The following is a 23,098-nucleotide window of genomic DNA, read 5'->3' as shown; positions in this document are numbered from 1 at the left end:
TTTTTACACAGGTTACGACATTTGTGACAATGCCAATGTAATGTACAACACCAGTTATTTGAATGCTGATATGGCTCACTGTCTATTTATGATAATGAACGAGAGCAGGACATTCAAATTCAGTAATGCCAGGGGAGAACACACGCAACGGGAATGGTAGATTTTATTAAATTAATAATAAGGTACAGGGAGCTAAATATATGTTGCACACAGTCCATGGAAAATGCCTCTACAGGGTAATAGAATATATCATATTGTATAGTATTTTTTTTTGTATTGTAACATATCATATTATGTAGCTGTGTCACAAAAGGACAAAAACACTGTACTTAAGGATGAAAAGAGGCTCAATATATTGATTGTATCCTGTCCTATCTTATCCTATCACTGCCGTCCTCAAATATTTTAACTTTATGCTGTCCTGGAGAATGAAATCAACAACTGAATGTAATGTAGCTCTGTCACACATAGCATCATGGACCACAAGAAGATTACCATTATCTAGACAATTTTAGCTTTCGCCAGCAATGTCTAGAAGTTTTTGTTACTAGGGTTTGTCAAACCCATGTGAACATATGCAATCATCAACATTCAATTTCTAATTTTCAATGAGATCAGCTGCCTGGAAAGACAGTAATGAGTCATCTCTGCTACCTCTTATCACATGACAAGTATAATCTGACCCCCTGTTGCTCCAATGTGTCTCTGCTTCCTCTGTATAGATCCAGCACTTTCAGTCTGTTTATAGAGTGTCTGTCACCTAGCTTACTGTTCATAACATGCTTAAGAATATGAGCAAACAAGACTGAGGTGAGGGCAATTACTGTTGTTTTTATGTCTAACCACCATTTAGCACCAGTGACACTGACTTCTACAGCAAGGCTACTTTGTATCCTCAGCAAGTGTGAGTACTGTAGATGAAAGCAACATCTAGCTTGGGGGCAGAGAGCACTGGCTGCACTGTAGATCAGCCCCACTGTTAACCTTTGTGTGAAGGAGCATCCATTGATCAAGTCCACTGGTTCAGCAAAAGCAGCTTTGCTGTTTATCTCAGTGCTGTGTAAGTTTACCAAGAAGTGGCTATTCACAGCCCAAACCACTTGAGAACACTCATTGTGTGAGATACACAAAGTGAGAGTGGGAACAGGACACAAGCCTGCTAATATTCTAGCAACCTTTCAATGAAGACCCTCTTTATACATTTTAATATCTAACTTTCACCCAGTAGAATACATTAGGTTCTGTTTGGAACCATAATAACAAAACATTGTACTTTAGAAGAGATGACGCTTTTTTTCCCCAATCGAGCCACAGATTGGTCGGAGTCAACATCTCGCTTCCATTGGCTGGACTCCATTTCGAGAAATTTTGCATAATCGTCAGCACATAACTCACTACCTCATCACTGTCACACATACACACATACACAGCCCTCTGCCACTGTCAATCAATCCTTCATCAAATATTCATCAGGAGCCTCACAGGCGCCTGTAAAGTAGGAAAAAAAAAGTGTGTGTATGTGAGTGAGTGTAATAGATCTTACAAGTTTGAGTGCAGAATTGCACATTTTGAACTGTTCTTGAAAGACAGTAGAATACACCTTTCCTGCGTGTGTCAATGTGTGATGTACTTTTTCTAAGATCTGTGGAGTGAGCCTACATTCTGCAAGTGTCACATCTATATTTAAAGAAAATTCACCCCACACTCTACTTTTCTGAAAGCACTCAACACCCATTACTGACTGAAGGGTTGCCGTTTCCACTGTTATCAAAAACTTAAGGTAAGACACTTGCTTATAAAAAAGGAAAAGCAGTAGATGTGAATGAAAATAACAGTTATTTCCATTCCATTCATGTAGATACTTTAAACAGTTTTAAGATATCTTGTATTGTGTTATAAGGTAATACGGTCCAAACAATGATTTTAGGTGGTTATAACAACACTTCCCTATGCACCGAGCCCATATTTCAGTTTCTGCTATTCTTACCTTCATTAACCCTATGAGGATGAAATAATTTTAGAAGTGTATTTCCACACCACACATATTGCTCTTGCTCTAAGCACTTACAGACTGCTACATTTTTAAGAGGGACTAATAAATGCAATTTCTGATGTAGAACTCTGATTAAACCACTATCTATTAAATCACCAACATGCCTTCTGGAAAGCAACAACGAGATAATTTCCCCGGAGTCTCAAGAGGTAATTGTGACTAGCTGCTAACTAGGCATGCTGTACAATGACAGCTCAGTCAATATTACAATGTCCAGCTACTCAGCTAAGCTATGTTAAACAGATATAAAGATTAAAGCAACATGGTGGTCAACCAGATTGGTTTGAAAGCTAAGCTAATAATATTTTTCACTTTCATGGTGTCCGACTGTCCTCTGTACAAATCACAACTCCTGCCGAGCTTTATGAACCCACCGTCGAAGTCCTAAGAGCGCTATTATCTGCAGTAGATTGCCCTCTCAAGTCTAATTATTTCTCCTGACTATCCTGAAGACTATCAAGCTCATGGTGTGTCGAGTAGACCATTTGAACCCAGCAGGGTCTGTCCTTTTAGCCTCTGTTAATAAACACTCATTTTGTGAACTGCTGAGTGGGGCTGCGCCGAGGCAGTGGGGGTGACTGTCCCTTCAGCCTCCGCCCTGAAATCAAAGAGAAGGTCAGAGTTTATGACTTCTGTCCTCTGCAGCAGGTAAAGAACTCTCACCTATTGTCCTTGAAGTGTGTACAGGTAATCATATCTAACGTTAAATGTTCCAGTAATAGGATGGGGAGGTTAATAATGCTAAAGAGGTCTTTAAAAAAGACCCCCATGTTCATTGCTTTGGGCGTTCCCTTTAACACTATGTGCAGTGTGCAGTATGTTTAGAGTGTGGTTGGTGGAATTAAGTCGTAAAGCGATGAAGATCCCCAAGAGCCCTTTATATGATAATACAGCAAGCATGCAGTACAGCAGAGGTATAGCACATTCACGCATCACAGCACAGGGAAATAACTATACAACGGCTGTGTCAGTGTCTGTGAGTATCTACAAAGTCTTATCAATTATTATTTTTTAAATTATATTTGAAGGTTTCTCAGTGATTTACTAACAGTAATTTGAGTTAAATATGTAGCTTTGAAAGACAAACTTTATTTTCTTACTTCACACATTTTAGTTGTCACTGACACTGAGAACATTTATTTGGCAAACTATTCTGACCAAAATGACCCCTTGCTGGCTTTTTTTTTCTTTAAATCCCTATATATTTCACAGCATCTCTTGAGAAAGCAGATGAAAGCTTTTAAAATAAACTCATTGGGATCATGTGATTCACTGTTTGAAACATAGCTCTGATAGCTCAGTTCAGGGAAAGGTGAAGGCAAAAAGCCACAGATCTAGTTCTCTCTGGTCATATACTTTGTCAATTAAAGGGGTAGTTCGTTGTCTTGTAAAGGGGCGTGTTATGAGGTGCTTGTCAATAAATAGTAAGTGTATACACACAGGAGATGTGGATTGGCACGGTCCCTGTATTGAGAAAATTGGCTGGAGTGCCAGCAGTATCACTGGACGGTACTCCTGCAGACCCCTGCATGCCGCTTGTATCGCAAAGTTGCATATTTTATCCATCATTGTAAAAATTACAACAATAGTAGTTAGATTTGAAATGAAACCTTGCAAATAAAACATTTTCAATTTGTTTTCTGTCTTTCTTTGATGCCAGATGACGACAAAGGTTAGGGTTAGTTAACAGTTCATTAACAAAAGTATCAGTAGCAGATTAATTTGTAACAGCACAGGAAAAAGCTACAGGTGCACATAGGTGGCTAATTTTCCAGCTGAATAAATTATAAAGCAACATTTAATCACTTCAAGGGACAGTGGGGGTTGCAAGTCTTTGGCACCCATATATTGGGGATCACCATCTGAACCACTGGACTAAATCATGGAGAGTTTTCTCTATATAGTATACACTTGTATTGATATTAGTGTTGGGGTTGGACTTACTCTGAACTAGCTATTTTGTGTTGTACAAAGAGCCCTGTCTGCAGAAGTGTTTAGCCTAGCTTCTGCTGGTTCTCTGGACGGATTCTTTATAAAGTACCTCATACAAAACCACTCGACAAAAAAACTAACTGTCCCTTTAATGTGTCTAATGTTTGAATTCCACATGTTGCACATTTGATCCAATTATCAAGGAGAGCTGACAGAGAAACTTTAGTTTGAAACGGGAACCTCAAATTATAAATTATGGAAAAATGATAAAATGGCTTCTACAACTAGTAAAATGATGTGAAAAGAAAGCAATTATGTTGAAAATTCTTCTTGTATATCTTTTTCATTATTGTTTATTCTTGGAGAGCCTCGTTGAAATGTTGGTTGCAATAAAAAAAACATATTTCTCAGTTTTTGCACCAATTCCAATATCTTAATCATGGTCCACATAATTATTTTATGTTTATTACTCAATTAATATTGTGCCTAATCCTAATATAGTCATAAAACAGCTGTGTCGTTTCTGAGCAGTGGGTAATTGAGTCCTCTGTATTACAGATTTTCTTGGCATCTTACACATGTCTGTGTGCCATGCCACATAAAAGGCCGAGTCAGCCCGGACAAAAGCTTGCCAAATTTGGTTCCGGTCACAATAGAAATTAATTTTAAATTTGACATTTATGTTGGGCTACATTGCCAGAAGAAACTGTCTCACACTCATGCACGCACATACACACACATACATATCAGTGCGCTCAAACACATAAGCGAATGAGAGAATACTTCAGAAAGGGTGAGTTTTGGATAGAAACACAAAGAAACGTATGAGATTGCATCTGCTGTATAATTGGTAGTGATCAACCTTCACACTGGGGGTTAATGTATTTCTTTATCATGCACCCTTCTCTATCAGAAAATTAAAAAACCATCAGCAAACTTAATTCATTTCACCAATTAAATCTGACAATGTAGACCAAAGCTGCTCCTCTTTTTATTTTCTGTGTAGTTTAATAGAATTACACAAGACTTGTCCCACCAACGCAGGAATTCCAGTATTTTTCTGAGGGCTTTGTCTTGAACTCATCTTGTAAAATCAGAGAGCTTCTGAGTAAATGTGGCTGTGTTCGTGCTGTAACATGTGCAACAAATGTGGCTATTCAGAGCCAATCTACTGGAGTGTACTGAGGCTGATGAAGGGATTTGTTCATAGATCAGCATAATCAGGTTTTACACCCTGATCCTCTTTCAGTCATTTATTTATTGTTACCCACTGCACACTGGGATGGTCGGCATCAAACATGTTCCAAAAAACTATTGGAATGAACAAACAGATATCACACAGCAGTTTGATGGAAGACATCCACACTGACAGCAATCCAAGAGTGGAGTGAATGATGAGCGGCTGTCCAAATCCGATCCAAGCGCCTTTGGCTTCTGCCATAACAATTACAGAGTGACACTGCACTGTCATTGGATATCATACATATAAACATCTGGCCAGGGTCCCTATAAGAAAATGATCCCCTTGGTTAACTCTGCCCTATTTTCCAAGTCTCTCCTAGGGATAAGAGTGCATCCAAACTAATTCAATAACTGCAAAATGGGAAACAATATAAAGTATCATAAGCAAGCATTAACGGGATATTATACAGTATATATTGCATGTGGGTTTTTTGTCAGTTTAAGCATTACATTTAAAAAAGACAAAATATCTTAAAAATTGCATCAGCTTCACAATTTTTAAATTAGGCTTCCTTTGGGATAAGTGTACCCTGTGCTGTTTTGTGTTCATTTACGATTGAAAAGTCAAGCTACTGCGCCTGTAGCACTCTGTTTAGAGAATTGAATATGAGCGCAGACAGCACACGCTCCCGCCTGTAAGACAAAACAGACTGATAAATGGCAACAAACAGAGAATGATAGATCGCTCTGCCCTAGTAATTTCAAACTCTGGGGTTTTTGTGGATCTCTATAACACACAAACTATCATTTAAACACCTGCAGAAAGCAGATGATGTCAGTCAAAGTAAAGTGGGTACCTCATGAAGAAGGAAAGGCAGATAAAGAAAGAGCAAACAAAAAGACAAATTAAAAACAGATGAGCGGTGGAAAAGTGACGGGAAGATGAAGAGGAACCAAGTTCTGAAAAATGAGTGAGTGGGAGCAAAATCAGAGTGAAGGGAGCGAGGAGTGAATAGAGATGGAGCAAGTCATCCATCCATCACACAGCGCTGCTTCTGTCAGACACGAGTAATAGATGAGGAGAGATAGAGGAGAGAGCAGACACTCCTCTTCAATCTATCTCCACTCACTATCTGGGTTCGCTTGTCAGGTCTGCTCCGTCACCCCAGACCAAGACAATTACTTGGGAGAGAGGTACGATTCTACACAATCACACACTGATACAAACAGAGACTGACTCGCACTCAGACTCAGACGCAGAACAGCTGTTTAAGTGAAGAGAGGGGAGGAGGAGATTGAGAAAAAAGGAATGATCATTGTGATCAGTCAGTGAGAAGAGATTACAAATCCACATGTCACATTTCAAGCTACAGTTAGCTAACTTGCTATACTTTGTGACATGTGTATAATTATTTTTCTTCAATTAAATATAATTTACTAAAATGGATTTAAAAAGTGGTCTCAAAACCATCTTTCAATACCAACTACACTCTTCAGAATCTTTTGTTTGTGTGGATTTTAGCGCCTTGCTTTATTTTTTCGGGTATGACCCATGATCGATCTATATGATGGTGATCGTTTTTGCTGTCGTAGTTTATGAGTATTAAGTATTACTTTGAGTCTGTTAAATATCCTACTAAACCCTCCTCAAGGGGGCTTTAAAATGAAAGTTTGAAGTGGATGAACTGAAGCTATACACATGATGCAAAGTTATTTAGCTGATGTAGTGTTGCTTTATTAATCTGCTGCAGGCAAAGTAACCACCTAATCACTACCAGATTCTGGAGACCCTCTTTACAATTTGTTAACAATGATGAGTGCAACAAAAGTATGGGGGAGTACACCATGCAAGGGCCTTAACCACCAAATATCATGAATGCTACTTAAATATACTGACTAGGACGAATGGCAAATTATAGTCAGACGACAGAAGAAATTAGCAACTTTCCCTTCTTTCATATGAAAACCCCTTTAACCTAGCCAAAACCAGGGCTCTAAACTAAGTATGACGTTACACACAGTGGAAACTGGGTTCAGGATTTCAAAAATGAATATTTAATTATTTGCAGTCAAAGCATGTTTTATAGCTTGCAGCCACAGACAAAGTTGATGTTTTGGATTCAGGAGTGACCCTGATAACTGGCGACTTTCAGCTGGATGCACAGAGGTTGTCAGAGTTACAACAGCTGCTGAAAAGTATCTTGCCAAAGCCTCTTTTTTTTAATTAATGTTGTACTTAAAGCTGGGGTTGGTAATCAGATTTAGATACACTTTTTGTCATACTGGTTAAAATGATCTTCATGTCCTGATGGCAATCAATACATGATGTGTTCCTTAAAAAGAGTGAAAAAAAACTGCTATCTACAGCCAGAGTAAACCTGGGAAAACACTAACCAATCACCGTTTTTTGGCTCCCCAAATTTTAAACCAATCAAATCCCGTCCAGCCGTTCTGCCCGCCTCCTGCGCGTACATTTCCCCGGCGTGCGCTCCTCCGAGCTCGTCTCCTGCCTCTACTTCCCCTGACTCTATTTACTGCCCCTCTCACTCGTCCTCGGACCTGTCCCCTCTGACCTGATGAGGTGCTTTGCTCAGGACTGTAGTCCGGATCAGAGTCTAAAAAGCTCTCACCAACAAGCAGAATAATTAATGACGTTGAGTAAGTCCTACAGAAAATATATATGTACTGTAGCGTCCGTCCGGACGCTGTAGTGATGACGAGCCGATTCGTGAACACGTTGAGTTTTTATAACCGGTCACTGTCGGTCGTGATCACGCCAACCAACAAAGCAACAATCAATGTTTGAATGAATGAAAAACTTCTCCTCTCCTCACTCCCACTCGCACACTCTACACCTCTCCTAATGCCTTCACTAACTGTCAACACTGTAGGAATTAAGAACATCTACACTGAACACGTTTAACAAACAGTAGAGCTGTTACAGTATTATATATGTATTATAACTTTTCTCCTGATATCGTGTCACCGGTACAACTGGATAATACTAGCATGATAGTTGTGAGTACTAACAGCAGCCATGTTTGTTTGTGTTTTTAACTTTCACTAATAATGTTTTGGTGAGGACCGGTTTTGAATCAGTCACGATCATATAGTCGAGAATCAGTGGTGCTCGTGCATGTGAGCGGGGGGGAGTTGTTTTGGAGGAGCTCCGAGGGAGGAGGGGAGGGGTTAGACGGAGTCATGAGGAAAAGCTACATTAAACTTCATGCTGGTTTTCCGAGACTACCAACCCTAGCTTTAATGAGCGTTTTTTGACATTATAATGAAAAACTAAACTAAGATGCATTTGGAAGGACTCTACCACTGACACATTCGGCTGAGAGTCAGCATTTAACAGTGTCACTCTGTGAATCAAAACACCGGTTGTTCTGAATTGGAATTATATAGAACTTGAGTCCATGCTGGAAATATCAATTTGACAACTGATCAACCATTAACCAGACATTAAGATACCAAGGCATTAAACTTAGTGCTAAAAGCTTGCTGACTTGCTTCAATTTCCAAAATGCAGGTACATCATTTTGATGCGGTTGGCTGCAAAGAGTCAATGGCTTTGCTTTCTGTCTTGCCATTGGATGGTGTTCGTGCCATTTCACCTCTCGAGCCAATGGTGTGATACTGTGTGTCTATTAACAAATGATAAACACTCTTTACTCATTTAATAACAGTCCTCCTTTTTTTTTGTTCACGCCTGAAGTGTAACAATAACACCTCAAGTGTTGCTTGGAGACATCAGATGAACAAGTGTTTGCTAAACACTGTGCCTTTTTTTTTTCTACTGCCCATCCCTCCTGCTGTTACAGGACAGCACTATTGTACCCATCCATGCACATGACTAATCCATTGAGAGAATTCTGTGATTGGATATACTAAGGTCATCTGTTCATTGCCCCATTATGAAGAACCATTCCTTTGACATTTTTTTTCAGTTTTTCCACTGCGTCCAAATTAATTCTCAGACTGCTTTGTTACAAATTGAGATGTGTTGCTTACTAGTTAAATACACTGTGCTGTACAAAAGAAGGTCAAGTTTGGAGTCATTGCCTTTTCATCGAGCTTTAAGGTCGAATTTGAAGCATCCTTCCACTGAAACATTCCCCATCTATTAAATATTTTGGGCTTCAGCATCTTTAATCTATCCTGGGTATGAACCGTTATGGACTTTTAATAAGGAACTAATTGTGAACCCCCCAGTAAGAACTAGCTTCTTGTCATAATCAGGAAGTAATGAGGGACTATTTAGTAACTACTCAGAATGATGAATCACTTGATTTAGCAGTGCAGAAAAAGAGAAACTAATGACTGTGTAATTTGTCATAAATGAGGTCTTTCTAATAAGTGCTGCTCAATGGTTGGTTCAGAGGTTAACTGGGATCTACTCGTGAAGAGGGTGGTTGTTATCGTCATTCACAGATACTTTGAGAAAGACATTTCCTGATTATCTCATGATGTAGATCCTTTGATCTGGTTGATCCTTCAAGACCTGAATGATCAGGTCTGGATCGTTCAGGAGAAGTAATCATCCATCCCTCTTCTTCTTCAATCAGTAGGAACATGGGTTAGTGACCAGTTTGCATCTAATAGTCAAATGATACGTAACCAGTATGAAAAAATCAAAACAGCTTTAGTATTAAATATTAGCGCTGCTAACCAGTTGCTATAGAGACACACAAATAACAAATGCGCTAAGCTAATTAGCTGAAAGTGCAAGTCCTGAATGAACATGGAGAGACATATCTGTAACAACAAAGACAGGCCTGTCATGGAACCGAGCAATACCTGATGATTTATTCATCCTGCATCTCTTTGTCTGTTACTCATCATTATCTACTCATTAGTCCTTAAATCATGCATATTAGTTACTACCTATTATTGGTTGATTGACTAGTAGGCAGTTTCTTACTCAATTGTGTGCTAAAATGTATAGTATTGCTGTTAAAAGCTGTGACAAAGCCCAAACAAACTGTGAAAAAGATATATTTTTTGAAAATATATAACCATTCAAGTATGCAAATGTCAGAACAAAACAATTACTGTATCATTATGTTGAACCAAACTTGCAATATTAATCTACATCTCTTTATTCTTTTACACTTTGATCTATTTTTCCATATCCATAAATCACCACATAGACGCAGTGACAGTAAGAGAGTCCTTACCAATGTAATTCATTTCCCATGGGCCATAAAGCACGCATTACCAGTGGGGAGTACCCGATGGACCTGAGGCTTATTAAATATGTTAAGATAAAACTATGATCATGGTGTTTGAAGCAATACTTTTGTCACACTTATGAATGCGAACAGACGTGTTTATGTGACTTCAGCAGAGTTTTAATGGTGCAGGATCAGGACTAATGTTTTTGCCAGTCATGGCAAATTAAATCAACCCTTCCCATTCTGCTTTAAAGCAATCTGCCTCACAGTGTTTGACTTCTGAATTGGTCCCAGACTGAAGCGTCTTTAATGGATGAGACAACTACGACTGCATGTGTCTGTTCTACATACCTCAAATAGTCAGCTGGGAAAACAAATTATACAAAATTATTCATGTGTAAACAAAGTTTGGATGGCAAATCCCAATTAAGTCCTCTTGAAATGCACAACTTGACCTAATTTTAAAGTTCCAAAGTTCATGTGATGCAGTTGGAATTAATTAATTTCAATACGAATGATATGCAAGAAAATGTGCAGAATATTTTGGATTTGGACAAATGCTTCAACACAATCGATTGTGGCTTTGTTGTACCCTGATTGTTCATATCTCTGGATAAAGGTTATCTGTATGTATCTAATCTGTCTAATAAGTAAATTTAATTGTAAAGACAGGTATGTGTGTGACCTTGAGGAGCTTTACTATATACATGCAACTCCACTAGAAAATAAACAAGGCTCATCATTTTATTTGACCTTTGGATATTCCCAAGCGACTATTTCCCTTGTCCTTTAAACATAAATTTAAATTGAGTTTAACCATCTAAAGGTCAGAAAACACAGTCACAAATCAGCATCATTCATTCAACACAGCTAATTATTGTCACGTGATTTGGTGTGGCTACCATCAGCAGAGCGAGCACCACAAGCCTTTGGTCTTCCTTGCAGGCTCACATACATAAGCATGTACTGGTTACACAGCCTAGATCATGACTGGGTTTAGTCAACCAAACGATTAAGCGTTGTGACCGTTCGGCACATTTTTTTTATATTTTTATTATTGTAAGCCTAAATTGTCAGTCATGTTGTGTCTAAGTTGCATTGCTTCCACCCACCACTAGCTTTGGCTCTAGCTGTGGTTTGTAATTGTGCTTTAATCCTCTACTATGCAGCTATGGACGTTAACCTGCAAAAAGGACCAATGGCTTGTGGTGCTAGCTCTGCTAATGCCAGCAACACTCATTGTCCAACTGGTATGCCATTTATCCACCAACTCTGTGATCCCATGAGCAGCTGTGTTAAATGAAATCTGCTCAATTTTGGCTGTTTTCTGAGATTTTCTTACCTTTAGACTAGTCGGAATCCAAATTTCCTTTTAAATGAATGGTTAATTAGTCGCTTCAGAATATCCTAGGTCTTTCAGTCAGCTAAATAAGTCCTGAAAGGAGTAGTATAGAAGAAAATCAGAGTATTATGAAGACAAAGATAGTTCAAATTGTGAAAATCGATCCCTCTATCACACTTGATTGTACTGAGGTTATATTTGCTATTTATTTCACACATCTGAATAACTCACAAAGATCAGCAAAATCAGTAGCCAGTAAAAAAAAGATAGTAAATCTTTCTTCCCAAGAGAGGAAGTTTGAAAACTTATGGATGCTGAGGTTTTAGCTGAGCCGTGTTATATCCCTGTGCCTGCCTGCCCAACACAGCACCATTCTAATAGCAGGCTACTTGGCATTCAGCACACCGTGCACTCTTTGTGCTGGCACCTCCCCTCCATCCTTCTCTTCACCTCTCTCTCTCTGTCTCTCTCTCTCACTCTCTTTCAGCAGGATCTCTCACCCGCTCTCCCCCGGTGAGGTGGGATTGCGCCACTGAACCGGCATCTGCTGCCACGCATGTGCACAGGCGTGCACGCACACACACGCATACACAGAGTGTGTCGACATTTAAACCCCTACTGTAGTGGACAGCATGTCGCAGTGTTGAGAACATCATGATGACATATTTTGGACATTAATACTATAAAACAGCATGCTGCAATATCGCAGACTTAACACCTAGAGCTTCATGGCGGAATATTCTCACCTTATGCTTCCTTTTTTCTCATTCCTTCTCTCTTGTCTTTCATGAAGTGTCTTTTTTTCATCCTCTGTCACACCAACCATGTCTACTCTCTTTACTGCTCTATGCCTTGCTTCTCTTCTCCTTCCACCCAAACATAAGATTGCATCTTAATTGACCTGCCTTGTTGAGTAAAGGTCAACTCCTCTTCAGCAGCCACCTTTGTTCCATTTATCTTTTTTGTTCTTACACCCAGCTCCTTTTACTTCTGCCATCTTTCCTTTAATCTGTCTCTATTTTTCAGCCTTTCCTCACTTGAATGCATTTTAGTCTGGCAACCTTACTCCTTTTTCCTCTTGCATATGTTATGCCCTCACCATATGCAAACTCAGTGCAGTCTTTGTACTTCTTAAGCACAGAGCATGCATGTGCAAATATTCATACCCCAATGTGTACATTCATACATTGTGTTTTTACGAAGTCAGAGCTACATTTTCTTGTACCTGCATACCCATACATCACTTCCCCACGGAGATGAAACTGTATTTTCCTTCTCCCTCCAAAACTCATTGAGTTTCTCGGTGTGAGTTCCATTTCTTTTCAGCGCTGTCTCTCTCTCTGGCCGCACAGACACATCCATCACCTAGACCTACACTCCTCCAGAATTTACACTTTTCTTCAGCTTCATTATTCAATCTGACGCTGACAGAATGAAAGGTGTTTTACATTAGGTCAGAAATAGAAGGCTCCATTGTTCAAAGTTTGTTCAAAAAGTGCTCAGATCTTTTCTAACTACCTGGACTTTATGCAGAATCCTGAAAACAGGAGAATCAGTACCACACAGAAAGCCAAAGGGTTTTATATTGTTGGATATATTACTGTGTGACTTTATTAAAAGAGAGAGTCCCAGATCATGTTAGTTTAAAATAGATTGGTTTTATACCATGCTTATACATTACCTCGAAACGCTCCCCAGAGTCAACCCTCACTCTTCATTCCTTTCCCTCAGCACAGCTCAATAAAGTGTAAACATGACAAACCACCGTGCATTGTCAGCTCCCGTAGAAGCAGAGGAAGTGTTATGGGACTGTCACTGCTTCATCGTTACATGCAATCTCCGGTGAATCTCTCACCGCCGCTGCCTTTGCTACCTTGACTTACAGCTACCTGACTGTTAGGACAGCAGTATGTGTACAGACTACGGTGTTGTAAATGATCAGAAGGTTTCACTGCAGTTTTCTCACGCTTTCTTGCCCCGGTTATCCCTCTGGTATGGTTTCTGAAACCCTCAGCCTAAACCCCAGTAAGCCAGACGGATCATGACGCGCCACTTTCACGGCCTGTTTTCATACTGGAAATCAGGGTCAAATAAGTGTCTGGCCTTCAAATCTGCAGGAAATTTCTGCCTTTTCTGCTTTGGGCTTAGAACTGGTTGTGCAGTTTATGTGAGGCAGCCAATCAAATACATCCTCACTCAATCCATTCTTGTGGAGACTTGCATGAAATGAAACATACCCCTCTGACATAGATTAAAAATGTGTTGCCCTGACCAGTAGCTTATCCTTGCACAGACTGGAAACAGCGTTATAAGCTCTTATAATGATAACAAAATGCCAATCAGCATCTCCAAATTTTAACACTGTACCACCCAGGCAACATATCAAAGTGTTGCTTACTTTGGCTTAACCTGGGTAGGTAACTAGGCATGGGCCCAGAGTAGGCTTTTTAGTTAGCTTCTGATGGATGTCACATGGATGTGCATAATAACACTGTAGACAAGGGACCAGATTTTGAAATCAGAAGTTTGGTCCACTAGTGGCGTTTCATCAGGCTTTGGTTGTGTGCATAAAACAAGTCTGTGTGTAAATCAAAAGGGACACAACACAATCCAGGGCACAATGATGCATTCAGGCATCTTCCTCATCAAAATGTAATGGCGACTTTGCTTTGATCAACATCTGTAAACAGACACCTGCATTCAAAGCCCAGCTCATAACCCCCTTTCAAATGATGTTTCTCATCAACACATTTCTTCTCACATTCACATTGCTAGCTAGACTGTCAACAAGGCGCCACAAAAAAGAGTGTTGTTGGAATCTGTTTATCGCTAGCTTCACGGTAAGCCATAAAGAGTTGGCTATTGCTCCCAGAGGCCACATTGTTGTCGGAGGTTAGCCATTGGGTTCCAAAATAGATGGCCTTTCAATGGGAGCATAATAAACAGCAAATATGGTAGTGGGTGGATGCCAAGTAGGTTACATACCACCTTATGGGCCCTGTACGAATGAAGTCATACAGGCCAACCTAATGGCAGTCCTCTTGGAAAGTGATGCCAAAATTTGCCACTATCGGGTTTCCCTTTTCCACCTTCATGGGTATATTGGATGAGCTTGAACTTCTCAAGCACAACACATTATTGACCAGACAAACTTTTAGATCAACTGTGTTTCATTAACCTCTTCAACATAGATTGGAACAAGCTATTGCTTCAAAGCTTGGTCCAAAAAGGCAACTGGACTCTGTAGAAATGCTTGAATACGTTTCACGTCTTGTCGGAAAGGCTTCTTCTGTTCCAACCAGACTGGGGATGGAGTTAGAAAATAGGAGCCATGTTGGTGGTTTGTGGCTAAGGTAGTCACTTTGGGTCGTTAGAAGGGTTAGTTCCCAACAGTCTTTCAGGACGTTACTGACAGTCATTAGCTTAGTTCCTGACAGTCTTCAGGACTTTCCTGACAGTCGTAGCCTAGTTCATAACAGTTGTTCAGGACTTTCCTGACAGTTGTTCAGGACTTTCCTTACAGTCGTTAGCTTAGTTCCTGACAGTCGTTCAGGTCCTAGATTGTTTGATGGTTACTGATTTCTACCAAGTCCACTTGCCTTTTTAGATCAAGCTTTGAATTACCATGACCTGGATGACTGAGAACCTTCACAGACCAGCTATTGCTTCTAATTAATCTTTCTATGTCAACCATTAGAATGCCACGTTACGCTTTACACTGGCCACTCGGGAAGCTTGGATGCAGTTTTTGAAATAACTTGAAAATGATTTGATGTTTCTACCATGAAATAAATCAAAATTAATGGGATTTTCAAATCATAAACCAAAAGACGCTTTTCTCACATGAATGAATACGGTATTCAGAGAAGCCCTTTTGTGACTTTTCAGGTGCAAATTGGGCTTTTTACCATAATTTTTCAGAGGCATTGCTTTTGAAAACAACAGTGAGTGTTTGCATGCACAAAACTATCCAATTAAGGCCATGTGTAACATTTTGGAGTTCCTTGATACAAAAATCATTCAAATTCCCAAAAAAACCCAACATGACCTTCCAGCATCTCCCTGAGGTGCTTGATCCAAATTTAGTTTTTTTAAGCGCCTCCTAGAACTCAGTTTCCATGGCAGTGTGAGCATCTTCAGTTTACTCATGTATAGTGATATTCATGTGTGGGTTAGGAAGATGCATCTGAAATATGAGCTTGTCCAGAATATGAGCTTTCACAGTGAATAATGTGTGCATGCTACGTGCTGGCAAAGATGTAAGGAACCAGGGGGATTTAGAGAATCAAGGCCTTGCTCATTACAGCACGCTCCAGGAGAACATCAACTTCTAAACACAAGCATGATTGAAATTTATTTTCATGTTGGTTGGCAGAAAAAAATCCAGCTGAAATCTTCTTTGGACATATTTTTTCAAAGCTCAAAGCTCAATGTGAGTGAAATCTTCAGTCGGTGTTCGAGTTGTATAAGTTTTAAATGTCATGGTGCAAATGGGGTCATGATCAAAGATACATGTTGACAGCATGTGCTCCCTTGAATTTCATTCACTTCCAGCCTCTCTCTTTGCATTCCATCATGTTAAGGTAATGTTTAAACTGCAAAATATGATTACAAGCACCAAGAACCGGATTATTAAGTTCGCTAGAAATGGAACATTTCTGCCTAGATGCAGTCTCAAGCCACATTTAAATATGATACATCAAAACTTGCAGAATAAATGACTGTAACATCAAGGCAGCGAAGATTGGAAAATGAAAGTGAGGCTTCAGCTAAGCCACAGGTATACACATTTGGAGATAGAATCAGGAAAGTCAGTGATCCACTTCCTCCCAGTCCTCATTCAATCTTGCATGTGTGTTTACATGTGTTTTAAGAAGGCTTAGAGCTATTGAACACTGCCATCAAAATGCAAATGGGGCTCTTAGGAAGGAAGAGAGAATTTACAAGGTAAAGAGGAGCTGATGAGCTGACGCTGCAAACTAAATAGTTGGCTGTGGTTTCTCCCTGTCGCTCTCTCTCTCTGTCTGTCTCTTCTGCTGTCTCCATGGTGCAGCAGCAGCAAACGACCATTACGCAGCAATCCATTGGATAATACCACACCATAGCTACAGCATAGCACTGTGAGAGTATTCTACACTTGTCCTCCAGCATGCCATTGTGAAAGCTTAACCTGCTCTCTCTCTCAGTGGTCATTATCCCCCTCTATCTTGACTGTTTCCCCCCTACCTGCCCCCCATTACCTTATCCCGTCCTCTCCTATTTTCTCCCCTCACCTTTACAGCAGTCTTTCCTCTCACCTGCCATTATGCCCCCCTCCTCTTCATCTCCCATCCTCCTAACAACCTCTCACTCTATCTCCCTTATCTTTAGGGCATCTTCTCTCCCATCGCCTCCTTTTCTGTATTCCATCCCTGCACCCTCTCCTCTGCCCTCATCCCCTAACAACTCCTCCTCAGTCCCTCCTGCCTCTTTTCAGCACATGTCCGTGCTCTCCCTGTCCTTCTCTCCTCTTTCGTCTGCTTTTCCCCCCCAGCTTAATTATTTATTACCCTCTCCTTTCTTTGTTTTCCTCCCTCCATGTTTCCCTCACCGCACCTTTCCCTCAAAACTCTGACTCCTCTTTGCCCCCTTATTCTCCCATGCTGCTTTTTTATCCACCTGCTCTTTCATCCCATCCCTGCTTCATATCTTCCCCCAAAGCTTTATCTCCTCTCCTTATCTGTTTCAGACCCATTTACTCACACTTTCCATGCTTTACAGCCCCCTCAGCATCTCTCACCTCTCCTCCTTCCTTCAGTCTTTAATCTATTAAAAAAGGATATCAGCATCTCTAAATCGTATGAGAGAGAACACCAGCGCCATTATCTCCCCATCTGCCTTCTCCTCTTGTGTTTGTGCGCGTGCGTACATGTGAGTGCGTGTACTAATTCGGCTCTTCCAAAATTACAACTCAACCTCTCGCTAATAAGCGAGGAGAGACAAAAAACATACTGTATTAGAGGGAGGAAATTGAGCGATAATCGGAAAGACGAGAAAAGTAGATAAGGAGACAGTCATACCTGTGCTGCTCCCTCTCCTCCTCCACTCCGGTTTGGCTGAGGCTATTTCTCCTCCGGTTATCAAGCCAGGTGTAGAACTCCACTCCGTGTAAATGTATCAAATAATCCTCCTCCTTATTAGGTAGATTTGCAAACCAAATGAGAATTCATATCCACTTTTTTCAGGGAAGATATTGCACCTTGCAAGGATGCTCGCGCTCCTGGTGAGGCGGTGGGGCATGCAAAGGGATTTTAATTTAGTTCCCGTTGAGTTTGCATGAGAGCCCGGTATACGAGTACACGACCGGTGGCAGCCGGGAATCTACAGCAGCCCAGTGTCCACCGCTGATCCACTGGGACAGAAGTGTGAACATGGAAAAAACGCCGTTAAACCGGTGCACCGCCGCGTTGCGCACTCACTTGGACTCCACATAAGCACCCTGCGTTCCGTTTAGACTCCCCTTATCTGTCATTAAAACCAAAATACTACGATTTGGGGGTTTAAATCACCAGAATGAATAGTTGGGTAAAAGAGTAGAGTAAAAGCAATGGAATGGGAATTCGTCTATGCACGCGGTACCACCGGGCACGTTCGTTTTTTTTCGGCTACTCAGCCGGTCTCTACGCAAAGCTCCCCTATAGATGCTCCATGCTCCCCCATTCAGCAGCTGTCATTCCTGCACCGACATCACATCTCACTTATTGAGAGCTCCTTTCCTCAAGTCTGGACTCGGTCTCAGAATAATAATCCTTTCTTGCTGTTGAAGAGTATCCACCTCAAGAGAGAAATGGAGTAAGAAGTGCACAAATGAGGAGAAAAGAGATGTGAAACAATCTAGGAAGGTTGGCAAATTGTCGTTCCTTCTTTGAGCCACAGAAGTGACTTTGTCTTGACCTCTCTCTTCTCTCCGCGCGGACAAAAGCGCGTGCTGCCCGGTGGATTGCACGCTATAGATGGAGGCGTTATAGGTCAGGAAGAAAAGGCAAGCTCCAGACAGGGAAAAGGATGATAAATCCAGCTTAGAAACCAGCCGATAATCACGTCCTTCTTTCCCCTGTCGTTAAAGAGCGCCCTGCTCCGCCGCTGTGAGCATCTCCTGCAGTTACTTTCACACTGTGCGGTGGTTTGTCCCGGGAGGCGATCCGCCTACAGGCTCCTCTCCTTGTCTGCCTCCTCTCTTCTGTATCCGTGTCCTGCTCCGTCTATTGACAGCACGCGGCACCGGGATTACAGGCTGCTAATAACGGATGGATGCGGGATGCGTTATGACGAATGCGCGTGATGCCATGGCGGGGCGTTTACCTGCATGTGGGAAGAGGCTGATATAGTTTGGGTCCGTAAGGAAAAGAGACACTGACTCGGCCAAGGGTTCTCAAAGTGAGGGAGGCGGACCTCAAGACGGCCGTGGAATCACAAGTGTGTCCTTATGACTTTGTTTTATGATGACTTGGAGTCTTCTTTAGTTTGTTTTTCTACACATATGAGCAATATTTATTCTCGAAATTAGACCACCCTTCTTGCTGAATGCAACACACACAGCCACAAAAATGACATAACTGTTAAGATATTTAAAAAATGAATATCTATGAAACTATGAATTAAATCATTTGTTGCCACTTGTTTCAACTGTTTTTTTAAGAGTTCAAATATTTTATTTTCAAAAATGGAGATAAAATTAAACATGGCAGTAAATCATTTACCTGCACATACATACATCATCTGTACCTCTACATCCTTAACTTTTCAGCTGTTTATGATAAGCTAATCTATCCAATTGCAAGCAGTTGATAGCTTATTGTATTTATATAATGTATGGCAGATTGTTTTCACCTTATTATTATGGACCAGCAACAGTTTGTACCTGGATGTCTGTCTAAACGTTTTTGAGCCGGGTAGGTGATCTGGGGCGTTGACTTGTGCATGGATAAGGTAGCACCCTCTAATGGTAACCGATAAACCACTAACATTAAAGCTCCTGTGAGGACTTCTTACATAGTTATGAAACAGACTGAAATTAAAAATGAAGCCTGCTTATGGCTGACAAAAGCAAGCTAGAGCATCAGCAAGAATATTTAGAATTTCTATGTTGTAGTTTGTAATACCTGTAATTGCTGCAAGGGGGTAGGTGTCAGATAATACAATTTACAGAGCAGTGAAGAAAAGGGCCACAGGATGAGGTTATTTATCAGAAAGAAATGTCTAACAAGTGTACAGGACAATATCAGCAAAGATATAAGTGGTATCACTTTGTCCACAGGGGGGCACCAGAATTAACAAACAGAAAGTTCCTCACTGGAGCCTTAATATATATTATATTCTTATGCATATATTTAAATGCCATTTTATATTTTGATGGCTCTGACAAGCGAATAGCAAGTCATAATTTAGAATTATAGGATGGGACCAGAGGTGGCTGATCAGATTTCACAGAGGGCTAGGTCACCCCTGATTACCGTTCTGGACACGGCCCTGTTTCGACAAGGTTTTAATATTTTTGATGTTGTGCCATTTGTCTATTGAAAAAAATACAAATAAAATGAACATATTAGTACTTGTTGTAATTACTTGGGGTTAGAAATGAGCATTAGGTTTTTAACTGACAGCTAATATTAGCAGTAAACAATATAAAGGGAGTGTCATATCTGTCTCTCATCACATATATATTAAATATGCAGAGTTGTGACCGCCTCTGGAAGTATCTGATGGGCTCAGTCTATGGTGAATGCAACCATTAGAACTGGGCAAAACAGCAAAGTTCGGAGACGGATTAGTCTGCTCTCTTTACGGATTCTGCAGGATTTCATGGATTATGACGAGTGAGAGTTCTGTAATTATCTGATTAGCAAGAGATGGGATAAAGTCGATAGTGCACGTCTGGCAAAAAACAATATAATTCAGGGTTGTGGTTGCAGACGTTGGCGGTAGGGCCAGGAGGGCAGGAGATAATGAAGTGATAAATACTATAACATAGGAAGTTAGAAAATAATCAGACAAACAGAATAAGAGAACGGACAAAGATCAGACAGGGGCAGTGAAAATGAAAAGTCTAACGTTATGCTTCACAAACTCTAACCTCAATCAAAACAGAGAAACCTCTGGGCTGTACTGCAGGATAAAGGTCAGTCTCATAAGACATATAAACATATGCCTATGTGTGTGTAAGTCTCTGTGAGTTGAACAGGGGCAAGGAGTGAGAAAAAAATCTGACATGTAGGATCTAGAAAGTTTTATTTCTGGAAACATGAATAACAGTCACTTCTGGTGGCATTTGAAGGTCTAATTTGATGAGGTTTTAACAAGCCTGGAGCAACTTTTTCTTTAACTACTGGTCAGAACAAGAAAATGGGTCAGAGTCTTGTTTCTGACGGGTTCCATCCACTGTGGCAATGTTTTAATTAGACCGGGTGTCCCCAGGGTAGAACAAAATGTACTGATTCTGGGATCCTGGAATGAAAAATCATCAGTGACCTAAAGGAACCCGCAGAGTTAAGTCATCAGGGCTGTGTAAATATTGGCACAAACCCTGATGAACACACCAACATTTCACATATGCATTTAGTAATGACATTGTTTTGAGCGAGAAAGAACAAAGTGGGAATCAGATTGAACAGATAAGACCAGCAGCAAAGCACTGCTGGCAATAAAATACAGCACGTCTTGACTGCCCTGAAATTCCCTCAAGACTCTGAATTCAGTGATTGATTTTTTCCTCTTATTAAGATCAAAGATGAATGTTTGAAATAGAGAAAGAAATATGAAAAGAATCAGACTTAAACTGGCTGCATATTCATATTCCCTTGAAAGCCGGTCTTCGTGGCGGCAGATAAGAAGTGTGACTAATAGACCCTGAAGAGAAATTCAAATGTGGTGAACAAAAAGATCAGGAGGACAGAGTGTGACATGGAACCACAACCAGAACAGAAAAGAGATGTGTTCACTTCCACTTTATCAAGTCCTCACTATCCTCACTGAAAATCATCATTGAAGTACATTCCAATGGTTAAAAAAAGGAGCTGCAGAAAGAGACAGGTCCTCTGGGAAAGAGTAATTGACATTTTTATTTAATTCATTTCAGATTTTATACTCAATACTTTTTTATACGAGAGTAATGGATTCAAAAAGTCAGTCACATCTAGTTATGGTGCTGTTTGAACTAAATAATTTAAAAAGGTCCTGTGTCACAGCCTCCTAAACAGTCTGTGTAAACTTTCTCTAACTTATTTTGAAATAGTAACACTGTACTGATTTTGCTTCATGACCTACACAGTAAAGTGACATAATCAACAACAAGACTGGTTATTTCTTCATACTGAATTCTAGTGTCTGTGTATAAGTCAGCTGAAAAGAAGCTGAGTCAATATTCAACACTCACCCAGAAGTGGTTATGTTTAGAATTCTGCTGGTGAAGTTTTTCAGTCAGAAGTAAGTTGTCTGTTGACGTACTTTTCCAGTCGAAGAAACCACAACTTTCTGAGATAAAAGAGCAATCTGGCAATTAACAGAATTTAATGTTTTTGCAGACATGCAATTGCTTCACAGCTCTTGAGGACAAAAAAAGTTAAATCTGTGCTTATTTACACTTTTCAGACTTTTATCGGGACACCGGAGGACTCATCATGATACCAGGGCTGTGATTGGTAATGTCAAACAGGTACGTTTGATTCCACCCACCTCACCTCTTTTACTACATACAGTATCACCATGTCCTGCCCCACTTCATACAGTTTATTCATACCTTTGTCTGTCTGATCTTTTGAAACATACTTATCAGCAGCAAGTTCTATAAGACGTCCAAATAACATAACTCACAATTTAGAATGTGTCACACAAGGATGCGATTCACAACAGGTGATCCTATGTGGGTGGGGCTTGTTAATAACAAGCCAAAACTATTGCAACCAGCTGCAAAACACTTACAACTACAGAAAATGTTGACAGGTGATGTACTCACCGTGGTGTCATCTGTATAGCTTGGCTGCTTGCATACTAGATGTGAAAGGCTACAAAGTATTTTGCATGAGATTCAAATGGTAAATGGACTGTGTTTATATAACACTTTCTCCTCTTCTGACCACTTAAAGCACTTTACATTATGTCACATTCACCCATACACACACTGATGGCAGAGGCTTCTATGTAAAGAGCCTATCTGTGTTAAATAATCCCATTCACACACTGATAGCACAGCCACCGGGGGCAATTCGGGGTTAAGTGTCTTGCCGAAGGACACCGACTCTACCACTGAGTCACAGCTGCCACAAATCTTGATACAGAGTTGAGTCTCAAATCCTTGAGGGGCAAGTCAAAGTCGAGTCTCAAATCTTGTGTATGTGGGACTTACGTGCGACTTGAGTCTAAGTCTCAAACTCCCCA

This window comes from Notolabrus celidotus, chromosome 14, assembly GCF_009762535.1.
Source record: "Notolabrus celidotus isolate fNotCel1 chromosome 14, fNotCel1.pri, whole genome shotgun sequence".
NCBI classification, from domain to species: Eukaryota; Metazoa; Chordata; class Actinopteri; order Labriformes; family Labridae; genus Notolabrus; species Notolabrus celidotus.
This window is presented reverse-complemented; position numbering follows the sequence as displayed.